The sequence below is a fragment of the Colius striatus genome, chromosome 1, assembly GCF_028858725.1.
Source record: "Colius striatus isolate bColStr4 chromosome 1, bColStr4.1.hap1, whole genome shotgun sequence".
NCBI classification, from domain to species: Eukaryota; Metazoa; Chordata; class Aves; order Coliiformes; family Coliidae; genus Colius; species Colius striatus.
Window position 1 is genome coordinate 165,489,154 of NC_084759.1, and position 16,909 is coordinate 165,506,062.

The window sequence follows — 16,909 nt, forward strand, 5'->3', positions numbered from 1 at the left end:
CTGATACTAGCTTCATGTAGTGACTTCAATTCCTTGTACTAGCAGAAAGGGTGAACAGCTGATTCCTGTTTACTTTCTGTATTATTCATGATTTTGTAGTCATTTATTGTACTGTCATTAAAACCAGTTTGTTCTAGGCTGAAGAGTTCTGGATTTTTTTCTTTACACTTTTAATCAGGTTGGGAGAAGCAAAGAGAAAAATCATCTTGGATGGATCTGTACTTGTAATACTCTAACATTTTGGAGGATGCTAGGCTTTTTCAGAAGAATGCCTTTTTTCAAACATTTTCAAATCTACCAGAAGAGTCCTTCAGAAAGAACTTGATATCCCACAGAAATTACCAAGACCCTAAAGAAAACCTGCACTGCTGTTATCTAAGTTAATTTTGAATATGGTAATTCAAAGCTTGAAAGCAGTACGGATGTCAGGTTGCTGTGGACTTTTAAAATTCATTTAGAGATAGGCTAGTACTATCTGTGCTGTGACCTCTTTACCTCCACTAGCACAGGGGAGGAAGCTGTAAGATGCAAAAATAGAGTAGGGATGTAGGAGTGAGTCAGAAGAGTGGAGGCAAAAGCAAGCTGTCAGATGTGGGCTGGCTGTCAGGATGAAACTGAGAGTTAGGAAAATTAAATGATGGTGTGGAGAAGGAAGTGGGAAAGAAAGGCTGATACTTGGAATACTAAAATAATGGACCTGGGGTGTTGTATTGGATATCAGATAATTAATGTTACTTGTGAGATCTGTGCTTGGACTTAACAGGCATTAACCTTTTAATACTCTATTATGTCATCATACCTAGATTATGGGGCCTGTGTAGAGGATTTGCTCTTGGAATAGTTCAGGACATCTGATAAAAGATGCTATTGCTCATGCTCTGCTTTATCAATGGACTAAAAGAGAATGGTATATAGGGTCAGAAACTGCAAAGAAATCAGTAGAAATGTTACACGGTGGCTGTAAGTGTAATGAAGGGAAGCTTTTCTTTAGAAACATGAAGTGGTGTGTATCCTAGAGTCTCAGTTCTGTAGTATTTAAAGCTGTATGATTAAATCAGGGGATACAGCTTATGATAACCTTTTTGTCTTTATGTACCTAGATGATGGTAAATTCTGATAGGTAAAAGAGCCCATGAGTAAATGAGTTCCATTTGGAACAAGATTTGAATAATACAGGCCCAAAACTAAACAGGGAAGAAAAATCCGTGATTTTGAATAGCCGCACATTATGAAAATACTGATCATCTCATAGAGTGAATGAAATTAGTTCCTTTGGCCACAGGGAAATAGAGATCATGTTGGAATGTACATGGGTCGTGTGTATGTGAGGACAGTGGCTTTGACTTAGGCAGCATGGATTGAAGCATTTCCCAGTCCTGGAATGTATGGCTCTTTGGCCTTACTATTGCAGATAAATATATATATATATATATACACACACACATATATATATGTCTGTGCATAAATGAGTATTTAATGTAAAAGTAGAGTCCTTAGAGAAGCATAAAGCTTAAGCACATTTTGGCCAATTTAACAGTGTAACCTAAGCTGTCAGAACAGCTTTCCCCTTCAGGAATTGTAGAGATATGCACCACAGAGGAGAAAAAATGAGCTCAAGGCAGCAGAGGTAATCTTCTGGTGTGTCATGTAGTGGGTTTTTATTTTCTATTTGACGTGGAGGTGGTATCTAACTGCACTCCGAGGTATTTGGAGCATAGTCCCCTAGTCAGCCAGATAGATCTTTCTTGAAAGTCAATTGAAAACTGGTTTGAAAAACAGTTTGCATTGCAGGAGCTTTCCATTTGACACATGAAAGGTCGATGATTGAATATTAGAGGAAGCCAGGTGGGCCTTTGTCTGTTTGTCTGCAATGAGGAAACTTGGAAGTCTTCCCTTCCAAACCCTATCTCTGCTTTTGTTACTTCTGTATCCTTGCCAGGGCCACTGAATTTTACCTGCCAAAACTCTGCGGCACGTAGACTTTCCCTGTGTCCAGGCAGTGTGGATACTTTCTCCATATAATAAAATGTTTCAGGGTTTTTTTTGTTTTTCTTCTGACCTATTTACTTCAGCACTTGTTCTTACATATTTGTGAAGTAAATACAGTCACAAAAGTCACGTTGCTATGACTGAGCTTTAAGCCAATGTACTTTTCAACTAGGCTTTCGTTTTTGGGCTTTTTCATAATAATAAAATTTAACTAGCAGTCTGATGTACAAGAAGCAGACTTTAAAACATTTATGATTAATTTCAGGATGATGTGCTTACCACTAAAGTCAGGTAAACAACAGAGACCTGGGTTCTTATTACTTCTTTGGAGCTGACACAGTCCTGGTAAAGAGAAGACCAGCATGTTTTCTGTCCTGATGCAATTCAAAGATGTCAGCAGTCTCTCTAGAAGTCAACACAAACGCGTTCCTCACATAATTAGAAATGTAAGCTTTTACCTCTTTCTCCACAATCCTTTCTGAAGAGGAAAGTCAGAAATGGCTGCAGCTCCAGGTGCAACTAATGCAATACTGTACTTTGCTGCCTTCAAAGGGCGGTGCTCCTACCTCTTCCTCCCACTATGCTGTTTTCTTTCCCTCCTTTACTTATTTATTTATTTTGAAGGGTGGGGAGAAGGAAATGGTTGTTTCTGCCTTGCTGTTGAGTAGAATTGTCTAATTAACTGTCTGACAAATGCTTTTGGGAGTGTGCAGTTGAGAATAAGAAGGAAGACGGACCTCCCTGTTTGTCAACAGTGAGCTTCTGTAGAATCATGCCTTGAGTGACTAGTGTATGTTGGCTCAAAGGAGTTAGGATTTGCTTATAACACTACCTCCTACAGGGAACTGAATATTACTTAAAACTCATCTTGAAACGTAGAAATGCAAATTATCCAATAAGGATGATATGTATGTGTACTTTGAAACATTATTATCTCCTGAATGTGAGAGATTCTAATGCAGAATATTCAAGTGAGGATCTAATTATTATCAACTGGGATCTTATATTTGTGTAACTGCCTAAAAATTGTAGCAGAGAAAGAAGATCCTATAAACTCAATTAGAATACTTTATCAAAATGTGTGTTTTTATTAGCATTTGCCTAAAAGAACTTTTGCCAAAGGTATCTTCTACTAACTTCTTAAAAGTGATATTGTGTGCCACTAAATACAACAGAAGAAATATGTCACTGTCCGTCTTTGACTCAAGTAAAAGTTTCCAGAAAAGTGACACTGTTTATGAAGTAGTGAGGATAAGTATATATTTTTTAAAGGAAGTATTTTGGTTTTCTGGAAGGTTTCTTTATTGTCTTTTCTCCTTGAAACTGATGTCTGAGCTTCCAAACTGTGGCATGCAGGACTGAGAAACTAGAGATGAACCACCACAGTGTGTGTAAGGGTATATGAATTTCTTGTGTCACTTGCTCTTTTGCCAGAGCACAAGTGCTGTGGTGGTTTTGGCATATATGTTATGGGTTACAATTGCTCATCTAGGCACAGTGTTTTCATATTGATGCTTACTTGGATAAAATTGCTCTTCACAAGGTTAGCAAGATGTGGAAAATTTAGAGCTTGCTAGACTGTAGGTTTAGCTTTACAGATGGAGATAATTTGTTTTTTGAGGACCCAAGTGTCTGTAAAGGATAGGGAAAATATGTCTGTATCCTTGCCCTTTATTATAAGCTCTTCCCTAGGCGTTCACGTAGAATTACGAGGTGGCAGTTGTGACCTCTTAAGCAGTGCAGGTCATGCCACACAGAATAGACAGTGACTACAGCTGTGACTTGGAGAGTCCTTAAGTTCTGCCATGTGAGATGCCGGGGATCTGTGGTCCAAGTGTTTGGGGGCAGTGATGAAGGTAGTATTACATGAATCATAGCATACAAACAAATACACCAGAATGAGGCTAGAGATGATGTCAGCACTGGACCACATGCAGCAATGTGAAGAAAAAGAAGCTGCTTTAGTAATGTATTGGTCAAAGGTGTAACTTTCTTACCATATTGAGGCTTTTAATATAGTGATCACAAGTCAGTCTATTCCCCATGTACCAGAGGAAATACGAAGCTGAGAAGTCTGAGCTTTTCCATTTAATGACTTGAGAGGAACAGTAAGGCTGGCTGCAAATGTGGTCTAGAGAGCTGCTTATCAAAAATCTGCAATTTCTGCTGGCTTTTCATGCATTGTGTGCCAAAACAATGGAGTTGTAGTTTTTGATACTTTGGTAGTTGATGGGATGAGGGGCTACCACGGCCCAAAAATCCGTTTAACTTGGATTTGAGCAGATGTAAGTTGTCCTCTGATGGGGAAGCTGTTCAGGTTCAGCACCTGAAGACATGAACACTTAGGAATAGTTGCCCTGTTGGGAATCAACTTACATCTGACCTTCATTGGTTCAAAACTGTGTTTGCTGGTGCCTCAGGTCTTAGGAGTTTGTGTCAGCTGGGGTCCTTCAGTGTTGATCAGATCCGTCTTCATGGTGTAAAAAAAAGCAGCTGTGCTGTTGGCGAAGCACAGGAAGCCTCTCAAGAAAGTATAACTGTTGGCACAGTATTACCTTCCTACTAGTAAGCCTAATGAACCTCAGTTATCATGATGTGTCACATGTGGGGGTTTTGTGTGTGGTTTTTATTTATTTTACCTAGTATGGCTGACAAACAAACTCTGTCACTACTTTGCTGCACCAGTGTAGTGTTAACAGCCCTCTGCTGTTTCCCAGTTATTTCAAGATCTGTTTAGAAAATAAATATTGGCAAACTTGAAGGTGCCTTAAGTTCTTGAATAATGGCTAGAGAGCTGTTTAAGCATAGTTTTGATTTGTATTATCAAGATCTCCTGAGTTAAATATTGGTCTGTGGGGTTTTAGCATTTTTATTACTCATAGACTAGAAGGTGTGTAATCCTCATTATACAAGACAAATAAGATTTTCTGCTTCTTTCAAAACAAAGTGTAGGTATTTGTTGAAAAATTCTCACTTCTGTGTTATTTATATATATGCCCTATATCATTGCTACTTTTCCTCATTCTTAATATATTTAAGAAATGCTTTAGTATCCCTCTCCCTGACAACCAAGTTTTTTCATTGATCTTTGTAGCTATCCTTTCCAAATTTCTGCTCTCTTTTACTTAAAGTTTATCTTGTTTGTTCCCATTTTTTAAATTCTGGTTTTATTTTGATTTTCAGAGTTTTGTTTGTTAAACATTTTGTTTTGAATTGCTGCTACTCCTTTGCCTTATCTCCATACTACTGTACCTTCCCAATCAAATTGTTTTGTAGAATAATGGCTTCTAGTCTGTGTGATACCCTTCCAAAAAAACCCAACTAAACAAAGAAAGACTTGAAAATTGGCCCTTTTAAAATGCTATGTGTTTTGTATCTGTACTGGAATATACTATGTAGATTAGTCTATGTAAACTTAGACTCATGTACATGTTGGCTGTTGTCTTCCTGTCCATTTTTCAATGTAATTTGGATGTAAACGGTTTCCTAGGCACTTGTGATTACTTGCAGTTTCTTCGTTAATCTGTCATAATTAGTTTCTAATGGGACAACTATACCAAAGCATTTCCTGTTTAGACAGACCAGAGTCAGTCTGATGTTGAAACTGGTACTTGTGTCCTGCTCTTTTGGGAGAGAGAAAGTTTACAAAGTGGATATTGTTTTTGTGTTTGTGGCTGGAGAGAAATGGTTAGAAATTTCTGTTAAGAAATACTCACGGCTGTTTTCCTGTGCTTGTGAAAAATTTGGATACAGTTGAAAGATAGTTGTTGGAGGTAGACTGGGATTGCTGCTGGGGCAGAGGAGCCTCACAAAAGTGAGCGCAATTTTCCTCTTAGTGCCAGCCACTGAGGGTTTGCTCAGCAAGTTTGGAAGTGGCTAGCCTATTGAAAATAGAGTATTAAGTTACACTGTGGCAAAAATGCCTTTTTTAGAAGTTGCAAACGGTATCTGTGTAGATGAGCAGCTGCATAGCTAGTCTTTGAGATAGGGAGTTTCATGTTGAATTGGGGGTCTTTTTGTTCTTTATATTTGACAGAGACTTGCAGTGCATTTGGTTATCATGTCCTTATTTACTTGTACTGTTTTGTTGACCATGCTAAAGCACGGCAATGTATTTCTTTTAAGTTATTTTAGAAGATTGTTTAGCAAATTTAGAAAAAAACACAGCATGAATACACTCTTTTAACTTTGAAGGGATTTCTGAAGTGCCTATTATGATTTGAATTATGGCTTTAGGTGTATTCTGAGTTGATATCACTGTTGGAGACAATTGTCTCTTGACAAGTATCTTACCTTTTGGGGATTACAGTGACGCTATCATTGTGCAGATTAAATGGGAAAAAAAAGGCTTTGGACAGGCTGTTCCAAGTAATGCTGTGTGTTTACCTACAATGCGGTATATCAAAATGTGTATAACATTTACCTGACAGGTTTTTTTTTAGCATCGCCTGTATCTTATGTGCTCCCCAGATCAATTCCTTCAAACTTTTGTCAGATCAGAAAGCAAACCAGGCCTCAGTTTCTTTATGCTTTGTGCTGAATATATTTCTGAAATCAGAAATCAATTGAGCTATTTTAAAAGGTAGATGTGTATATATATGTGAAGCATGATCAGTCTTTTCTAAAAATGAAAATAGGAGATCTACTTGTTTTTTCTGTTGAAAAGTTAAGTTAAAATGTGTATACTTTACTGATGAGTGTAAAAGACGCTGTGATGTATATAGATGTTTAAAATGCCAACAGGATTATCCTGCAGGTTGATCAACATGTCTGTGTTGCCCTGCTTCTGAGCTAGGGCTGCCCTGAGGGGCATTGAGGGGCTGCCCTTAGGAGCACTGAGGCATTACTTCTGGTACACCTGGCAAGTGTTGTCTGACACCTGCAGGGCTGTCAAGATGGAAGTTTCCAGTTTCTCATCTTGTTAACATCTCAATAGACAAAATCTGTTTAAAAAAATTACCCTTTTAAGAAAGGGAAACTGTTTGGTGTTTATTGCAAAATGTTTGCCTAATTTGCTTTTGAGTCATTTCACTAAAATTCTATTTAATTGGGTTTTAGGCAGTCCTTGGCTTTCTGCTGTAATTTTAGTGAGCCTATTAAAATACTCTGTTTTGAACCTGAACCTGCTGATTTGAAATCTATGTCAGTTCAGAGACTTAATAGCATTTTTTTGAGAGCTGAAAATGCCTTCCAATTTATCTGTCAATTTAGTGACTCATAAGTTTGATCATAATTTGAAAAATGTATTGAGAATTGTATTAAAGAAGAACAGCTTTTCTTTTCCCAATCTAGTAACAGAAAGCAGGAGTACCAATAGAATTTTTCATAAAGACATAAAATGATGAGGAAAAATGAGGGTTTGATAAATGTGTATTTAGTACATTTAAGATAATTTAATTAATGTTTAAGCAATTCAAAATGCCATTTCTAATTTAATTCTTGTTTCCATTAGGTATGACAGGATTATATTAAATTTTGTATATAGAATGTATATAAATCTAAACTGACATATCATTCCTATTTCACAGACACTTTTTTATTCTGTTAAATTCAATTATATAGATTAGTTGCTTATTTACATAAATTCCTTTAGTTAAGGAGGAAGAAACCTCTGAACGATACCAGCCTTGTGAGGTTACTAAAAATATACTTTTACTACGAAGATATTGTATAATGATGAAGGTGAACCACACATGGGATGTGCCAATTGACTGAAGCTTTCATAGATGTGTAGTTACAAGTCTGAGTGTCTTACTGCCTTTTTGTACCTGTAGTCTCAGTTTCCTTCTGTTGTCAGCAGTAACGTGTTGTAGGAAAGTAAGCACACAAAAAAATGTCTTGGTTAGTTTATTGTGCTCTATCAACAAGTGAGGGTTTTTTTGTTTTCCCTTGATGGGATGAAGAGTTATCAATGTTTTTGTTAAATTCAGTGTCACTACCTTTATTCTACCTAGCTTTGTGACTTCACTTGTTTAAAATTAGAAAGCAATGAAAACTTCCCCGAGATCCTGCTAAAGCAGACGATTGAGTGCCACATGACAACTAGATTGCTAGTGTAGCCTGTAAGAGTTCACAGTGGAGTGATGATAGATGTAGTTTTGCTTTCTTCCGAGGCACCACAATTTTCCTCTCTAAAGAACTTGGAGCTCTGTAGAGGTGATAGTCAGAAGAAGAAGAAAAAGGAAACTTGACACATGTGGTTTATATTTAATCCAAGGAACATAAAAGTGAGCAAACCTGTTTGTATATGTAAACAGATTCTTCTAGTAAGTTTTCTTGATGTCTTTTTTTACTAAGTGGTTAATTTGGTTAAGAACACATACTGGAAGGTATCAGTATGTTAGAGGTTTTGAACTGAAGAGCTGCTAAGGCACATGAACTTGTTTAGTTGCCCATATGCTTAAAAGCAGATTATGTTTACTCATGGAAAAAATTAAGTCTTTGAAATAGGATTGACTTATTCTTAAATTTGACTGGGAGGGAAATACATCTACTATATGACACTGCCTTCTCCTTCTCAAATCTAATAATTACACATTGTGTGACCATGAAAACTAATCACTGTCTGCCAAAATTATAACAACAAATGCTTAGTGAAAGCATAGCTGCATAATGGCACTGTACTTTTTACAGTATTAAATTTTTGTTTACTTTTGAAAAACATTTTGTTTCAATGAATAAAGACTGTCTCTGTACATGTTAGGAGGTAGATGTGGAAAGTTGTATGTCAGTGTCCTAGTAGCATGCTGTTTCAGCCACAACTGTTGAAATTGCTTCAGAAATTAAACTGTGAAGGCACAGGTCAGAAGAGTGAGAAAGCCATTTGTGAAATGAATGAATCTGAAATTCAGTTCTGGATTTGGCTTTGCTGGACAAATGGCATAGGTTTCAACAATGTGTAACTAAAATGAGACTGTCATACATAATTGGTATGTACCTACCTGCCTAAGCCTTCAGGGTTCAAGACAGCTTGTGAATTTGTACATCATACTAGCTTTAACACCATACTGTAAGTCAGATCTTCCTTTTTACATTTTGGTCAGTAAACTCATACTCTTTCACCTGCAGTGTGCTTATAAAGCTAAGAAACCTGAATCTACATTTAAAAGGAAGTTTTGTTGTTCACAGAATGTACTGGTTTTATTTTAAAATAGAATTCTTTCTGTTCTGTTTATTGTTTCTCAGCTTATGTTGAGAATACCATACGTTTAATGGAGATTCTCATTTGTATGAAGCTCAAGCAAAAGTTGCTTCGTTGATTCCTTCTTGTCCAGTATCTTCACCAACTTCATGTCAATATATTGAGCCAGGAGAAAAAAAGGGCATTCAGGCAAAGAGATCTGCTCCAATATCAGTATTTTAGTCATTAAATGCTGTTTAGTTTGATCTCTTCTAAATAATTTTGATGAGGACTAGCATTCCTGACATTTCGTTTTTTGGCAGGATTTTTCTATTTCTTTTTTTTTAGAGGATTGTCTTGAGATCTTCCTTTGGATTTAAATAAATGAGTACCATTAAAATTTAATCCTAAACATTTAGTATAGTAGTTTTAATTATGAGATAACTTTTACTGTGGGAATTTGAAATGTTCCTGAAAATAGATTTGCATACAGCTAAAAAAGAAAACAAATATTTATTTGAAAGTACAGTTGCGCTTAATACACAGTAGCCTGGAATAGTTCGTGTTTTTTTCAGCAAAACAAGGAAAGCAGGCATTAGACTGGAGTGTTTTATCCATATAAAGTCTGTCAGAGTGTTGATCCATTACTGGGAGTGCTAACAAGAATGGCAGCATCTCTGGTTATAGTAAATAACATGTTACGGCCAGCTCTCATCTTCCCCTTATTTATCTCGGCAGAAGGTTAGAGGACAAGAATAATTCTATCTGTACTTGAAACATGCTAAAACCACTAAAATATATGTATTTCATTACAGTCTCAATTAAGAACTATGATTAAGCATTCATTAAGGTTTAAATTGTGGAAAATCCCAATGAAATCAGTTTTATAACATGTAGATTTTCAGTCTCAACAGCTCTAGATTTTAGTGTTTTTCATTAGTAGTGCCCTTAATTAAATTTACAGGTTTAACGATAAATTACAAACTCACAAAGCTTAAGGGCATATAATTAATTTAGTAGTTCAGTGTAACAGAGAAAACAAGGCGGAATTGTAGTATAGAAATTACATTATGCTCTTACTGAGTAAACAAGCTAAAGAAGTATCAATTCTGTATAGCTTCTGGTTTTATCCACCTCTTGCAGTTGAAATAAAATCTAAGTGAACGTCTGCTGAGATATGAATATGACAAAATGTTTACATGAAGTGGAATTAATAGCTAGAGAAGTTTGAATTCTGCAATGATTTGTCTATTTTTGTCAATGTTTGACAGGTCTGTGGCATTCAAATTAAGTAATGATGGTTAATGGGTATTTAGTTTCAATAGTCTCTGCATGCCTTCCCAATGAGACTAGAATGGACATGAAACCTTGCATCAGCCTCAAGTAGTGTTTTCTTCTTAGGAGAAAGTGCCTTGCCCACCTACTTTTGCAGGTGTCTAAAAGGACTCTCATTTTCTGCTCTTAGAAGTGAAACCATTCCAAGAAATTTCTCTGGAGAAAAGTTTGTTGCCTGGCAGTGAGGAAAAGGGTTTGACATTGGTATTTATGCCAAGATTGACTCATATTCTGGGGTGAGAGAAATACAAACAATAATCTGGAAAGTGAGAGAACCTGATGAAGCAATGAGATGCTCTTGGAGTGATTTGTTAACTTGACTTATTGGACTGTCATTTTAACAATTCTGTGTGAACCAGCTCTCCCAGATTTTAAATAGTAGGACGTTCTCAACTGAAAATAACACACATATGTATTATACACACAGTATTTACAAACAAGTTAACTAAAATAATACTAGTGTAGCAAAAAGATATTACTGGTTTATGAAGGACATTTGCATGGTAAACTTCCATTTTTACTCGTCAGTATGCTTTGAAAGAGTAAGATATTAAATCCTAAAACCAGATTTTGTCGGTACACTTCTACTTTTTGGTGAGTCAGAGTAATACTATGTATCTCTGCACTTGTGGGTTGACTAAATGAACATTGGAAATGTTGCTCAATTATGAAATTAAGTACAGTATTTGTCATCTGTAATACTAGATTAATGCCCGAAGTTCTATTACAACACCAAAACTGTCCTGTTTCTTACCATAAAGGTGAACATCAATACCAGCCTTTCCATACTGTAGGTACTATATTAAAAAGAATTATCAGCAAATGTGAAATAGAGGCTTTTATAATGATTCCTTAAATAGTAAATAAGTGTAATAATCACTATTATTTCATGACCTAATTTGTTGTTCATTCTTATTACCTTTTAGTCTGGAAGTGTTCCCAAAAATTCAGTGAGTCTTAGGACATTGTCAGTACTAATAATAGACTCTTAAGATGTTATACTGTGTAAGAAACATTGAATCAATAATCTATGAACAAATTGAAAATGGGAAAAAAAACATTTCTTCTTTGTTCTAATGTCTTTAGCTACTGAGTTACCTCAAATCCATAGCTTGGAAGTTAGATAAAGCTTATGCTTTCATTTAATACACCTTAACGCCACTTCACTTGTTTGTGCTGTGTTCTTAATTAGTGTGCAACATAAATATAAGTGGAAAATGTTGCTCAAGCTTGCTTTGGTACTTTTGACCAAATTTCTTCTTATACTTTCTCAGTTAGTGATTTATTGAAAGAAAAAAATAAGATTAAGAATTGCAATATGTAACCTTATTCTTTTTTTCCCCAAGGAGAGTGAAGATGAACAAGAGATGTTCATAAACAGTGTGACTAGTGAACTGTAATGTCCTCTGTCCTAACAAAACCTTTACTCATGAGGGCAAAAATCATTGCAGACTGAGGTCTGTGCTCAAACTGTGAGGATTATCTGGTGGTGCTGAGCTCTCTGGATGGCCAGCAAGAGGACTCAGGTAGGAGCAGTATTTGTTAAGTTCACACAGTGAACTGCTCTGTAGCAGCATTATTTTAGAGGACTTGTCCTTTAACCACCTCATGACGTGTAGTGAGCTTCATTCTCTTTAATCTCTATTCCTGTCTCAATTTCAGTGCAATTTCTGAGGGAGGGAGGACAGCCAGGTAGACAGAGTGAGTAATGTGATTTCCTTAGGAAGTCTAGCCAAATGAGAAAGTAGGCTAAAATGTGTCGTAAATTTAAAAGTGAGAGTGGTAGAAGTAGTTGCAAATTTAGAAATGTGTTATTTTAAAAGTGTCAATTGGAAACAAGAAACTTTTATCACAGGATTTGTAATGGGTGATATTAACAGTAAAACAAAATTTTGTTTCTCTGATAGTGAAATTAGGACATGAAGATGAATTTCAGAAGGCTTCTTCTCTGACTATAAAAACCATTTTAATATAATCAAAGCAAAGAATTCTGCTTTAATCAGATAAAGATAATAGTCCTTTTCTTATTTTATTTAATTTTAAATTCTAATTGCTTTTCTGATCCACTTTAGATCCAGTTCAGCAAAGTATGTCGGCATAGCTATAAGGGTGTGGTATGTGATGGCAGAGGGAACAAGCAATCCAGGGTGAAGAGAACAGGAACCGCTTTTAACCAGCTCTGCTGCTAGGTGTGGATGCCATCGCTTTATTTGATTCCCGGGTACGTTAACAAAGATGTTAATGTCCTGCTTAGTTCCACTGGACTCGCTGGACTTGGTTCACTAGATAAATCAAAGGAAGGGATAAAGTGTTCTCCAGGCCACTGCCTGAAGTCTTTCTCCTGTTTCCAGCATTTCCACAGGAATTCAAAATAGTTGTTTGGCTTGTGTTATCCCTTTAATGTAGTGTTCCATATTCATGTTTTTGACTACTTTCTGTACTAAGAGCAAATAAAGAAAAATGAAATGTGATGACAGAGCTTAAATACACAATGTTTAGCTTCTGCTGTTAGAGGCAAAATATCTTAAATCATGGAATAGATCAGGATGCTAATCAGGTAACAGTAAAAGGAGGTTTTAATCTCTATCTAGAAATTGCCGGTAAAAAAATCAAACATCTAAACCTCATTAGGTGCCATTACTTCATTAGATCTCATAATTGATGAAAAATAATAAAAATTGCAGTCCATAAGGAGGTGAAGTATACTTAATGTATAGTTTTGCTGTATGCATATAGGACAGTAGTCTTAACTGTTTCAGTGACTCTTTCTCTACAAGATTTCTGATTTTTTATTTTTTTTTTTTAATACAAACTTGTTTTTCCTGTCTTCTGGGGAGGAGTACTGTCTGTTGAATTCTTTGGGTGGATACTCTCTTAGGGAGCAAGCATTCTAGATCTGTGTTTTAAAGCTATCTATTTCTAAGGTTACTTACTAACTTAGGGCTACCCTTCACCTATGTACTTAACACCTAGTAGTAAAGAGAGGTGGCTAAGTCACGTGTCACTTGCACTGGAATACAAAGTCATGGTGATTACAGTGAATATCTAGCATGTTCAGCAGGCATCTGGTTATCCTCTTCCAAGTGATCAGAAAGTATTTCTGGTAAAAATTTAAAATGTTGTTTCTGGGACAAGCTGAACATACCTAGGGTTCATGTGTGTGGGAGCTGAGTGCTGTTGATCTTTGCTGGTCTTTGCAGTCCAGGTTTCAGGTTGTTGTATGGATAGAAAGCTGTTTTCTTTTCTGGGCCTTAAGATACTTCCTTTGAGATTTCATTTCTGTTCGTATCAGAAAAGGTAACCAGACTTTGTATTATCAACTTTGTTTTGTTTTGCTTCCTTTATGACTAATTAGCCTAGTATCTAAATTAGTTCCCAAAGGAAGTGAGGTTTATATGATTGGACTGTCCAGCTGTTCTGTTTGGGGCTCATTGGCTAACTTCCATCAAGTTTGGCAGAGTAATGAGCACTTCATGCTGAAATGCTGCCTTTGTACTGGTTTGTGGAGGCTGGGAATGGAGTTGAGAGTAAAAACAGTGCATGGGATGAAAGGAGTCTTGCGTGTGAGCTCCCATGCTCTTCTGATTGCTGTAGAACCTGGCTGGTGTGTATGCTCTGCAGATATGGTGATTAGCACACACTTGTAAAGAGTTTTAGGATGACCTGTTGTTTCACTAAGTGATATTTAAAGCTCTAGGTGGGAACTAAGGACCATGAAGGGAGATACAGGGGATGGAGAGATGAATGCCAAGCACCAAAATTAATCCTAGAATGATTGCAACAGATTTAGAAGAGAAAAGTCTCTGGTTATCTGTCCTCTGTACAGAGACTGGTACAGTAGTTGTCATGGGAATTTATGTTTTTGAATCACTGTAACATCAGTGGAACTCTTTTTATTTACATCTTGCATGTACATTGCTTTTTCATTTGTAAATAACTTTCCAGCTGAGGTCTAAAAGGGCAGACTTTTCAGAGGCTGTTGCTTTAAGTTTATCATGTAGTTCCAACACTCTCTCCTTTTGGGGCTGAGACGTCAGTCTTTAATAACAGAGGCACTTCTGTCACTTGATAAATATTGCTTTTAGAAGTGACTACAAAGATAGTGCAATGACAAGCAGAGTAGAAATGGAAAAACACTGAGATAAAATTTCTTCTATAACATTTGTTCCTAGCCTTTCTGACTTAAGGTATCCACTGATTGTCAAGAGGTTTCTTTTATATGGAAAGTGCTGAGAGTGATAAGAGTCTGTAAAACACCTGCCTGCAGTGTCATTAAGGGGAAAAAGGGGACAAAGAGAAATATTATTAACAGGTATTATATACCTGTTGTTCAGCAATAGGATCAATTGCATTTGCTTTTCTTCTTCAATTTAAGGTAGATAACAACTTTCTTGCAGGCCAGTGTGTTTTCCATAAAATATTTTGGGTACAGTGTTCATTTTTAAGAAAACTTTGTTTAAGCAAGCTCAAAGATCACGTTTTTTAAATTATACAACTATCAGCCATTCCATCAACTTCAGCTTCTGTGGCTCCTGTTGTTCCGCAATAGAATTATTAGAACAGTTGTTTAGATTGTATAAGTAGTTATGAGGAACATTATTTAAATATCACAAATGTGGTCACTGGTAATGTCAGTATTGTCCCATTTGAATGTGCAAATAAATTCTTTTATTATCTTAATAGTTACTCTACTATCCTAATATACGTAATCTCAAGGATTGTTTTTCTTTGCTTGTCATGAATGTGCCATCTCTGATAATACAGGAGAAGTGTGTTAGAGCTCTCCTGATTCTTGCCATGTATGGCACATTAAACTGCCCAAATTTGGACAAATATTTTTAGCCACTTAGTCATATGTCTTTTAATGTGCTGCATATGTAAGCTTTTGATTCACTTAGCAACCGTATTTTTATGAGTATGCCTTGCCAGTTTTTCTTATGTATACTTGAAATAGGGGAAGGATTGATCTGCGTTCAGTTGTGTCGCAACCAGATGGTCAGACTTTTTTTTTTTTTTAATAGTGCTAATTAATTTTAAGATTTTTTTCCCACATGTTATGATTTTTTATCATTTTAAGATATACATGTGTCCAGCATATTGAAATATAATATTAATTTTTTAAAAACACTTAGGCAGTTTCAAAATTTTCTGATACAAAATTTATTTTCCTTATAATAAACTGATGAACATTAGGATGTACATAGGATATCAATGGTCAGGCAAATTGGATATCCAGAAAAACTGGCTATGTCGCACGTAAAATATGGCTTGGTTAGTGTTTCTGTTAAATGTAAAGATCTATGCTTCTTGAATTTGTTTTCCTTCTAGACTGAGTTATGTCTTCAATTTAGTTCCTTTTCATTTAAGTAACAAAATGCTTTGCAAAGAGAGGCAATTCTTTTCTTTCATATAAGCATTGTACACTGATGATAAGTGGAGGAAATGGAAGACAATATACTTGAGGAATTTATAGGTTTTATTGTTGGGGCATGATCATAAATTATTTTCTTAAAAGAACTGCTGATTTTAGGGATGGATATGACTAAAACATCATTTTTTTAAATCCTTCCAGAAGACAATTTTAAAGAATACCTGAAAAGGTACGAATGTTATATGAATGCCTTCTTTCAAGAATATCTTTTGGATTTTAATTGGGAGACAAATAATGCAAGCAATGCACTGCAATCTAGTTGCAGTCTAGCTGCCAGTTTATGGTCGAACAAGTCCAGATGACACTGGTTGTTAAAACAGTTTTGTGTTACATTCTAAACAAAGCCTTAACTTTGTACCTAACTGAAGCAAATGGGGTGGAAAAGGGATAATTTGTTGCTGTTATTGTTTGTCTGGTTAAACAGGGCAGCAGCACATCTCCCTCACAGCGTAGCTGTTGCCTCAGCAGCACTACAGAATGGAGGAAGGCTTCAGGATTCATCTTGGAAGGCATAATTGCTTAAATAAGGAAATCTGAAGGATTTTGCCATAATGAAGCAGAGTATAATTTTTAGTCTTTATTGCTGTAGGAGATTTCTGAAAAGTAAATTTTATACCTTAATTACATTTAATTAGACATATAATTCTCTAGAAGGATTTAGAAGCCCAGCAGTAAAAATCCTCATTTTGGCCGTCAAGTTATGTGGTATTGTTGATTTATTAAGGTAGAAAATTAATACCAGCCTTGTGGGGTCTAGCTGTTTTGAGTCCTTGCTGTCCTGAAATGCAGAGGGACTTTTCCCTCTGTTGCTCTGCCCTTTTAAGGGCAGCAGTATGGAAGTTGGCAAGAAAACTGAGCACCCTGTGAGAAAAATACTCAAAGGCAGAGAAGAAAAGCAAAATAGGAGCCAGTCAAGATGGAGATCTGGAGAATGGCAGTAATTCTGTGTCTGGGCAATACTCTTTGCTTGCCAATTAAGAGATGTGTACAAATGATAATATTTTTGCAATGTGCCAAATTGGTTCTCAAGTAAG

The 16,909-nt window shown here is 36.1% G+C and overlaps 1 protein-coding gene across 4 annotated transcripts in view; it reads left to right on the forward strand.

The window, feature by feature from the left end:
• Positions 1-16,909, forward strand: part of PPP1R12A (protein phosphatase 1 regulatory subunit 12A) — a 120,486-nt gene that overhangs the window by 28,882 nt on the left and 74,695 nt on the right. Inside the window, exons 1-2 of one of the 4 annotated variants that reach the window (XM_062016054.1) lie at positions 11,845-11,970; positions 12,517-12,665. The exons of the other annotated variants lie outside the window; for them this stretch is intronic. The gene's annotated coding sequence lies outside the window, so the exon portion shown is untranslated. Of the gene's footprint in view, positions 1-11,844; positions 11,971-12,516; positions 12,666-16,909 lie in introns of those variants that run through there. 4 annotated transcript variants of the gene reach the window in all.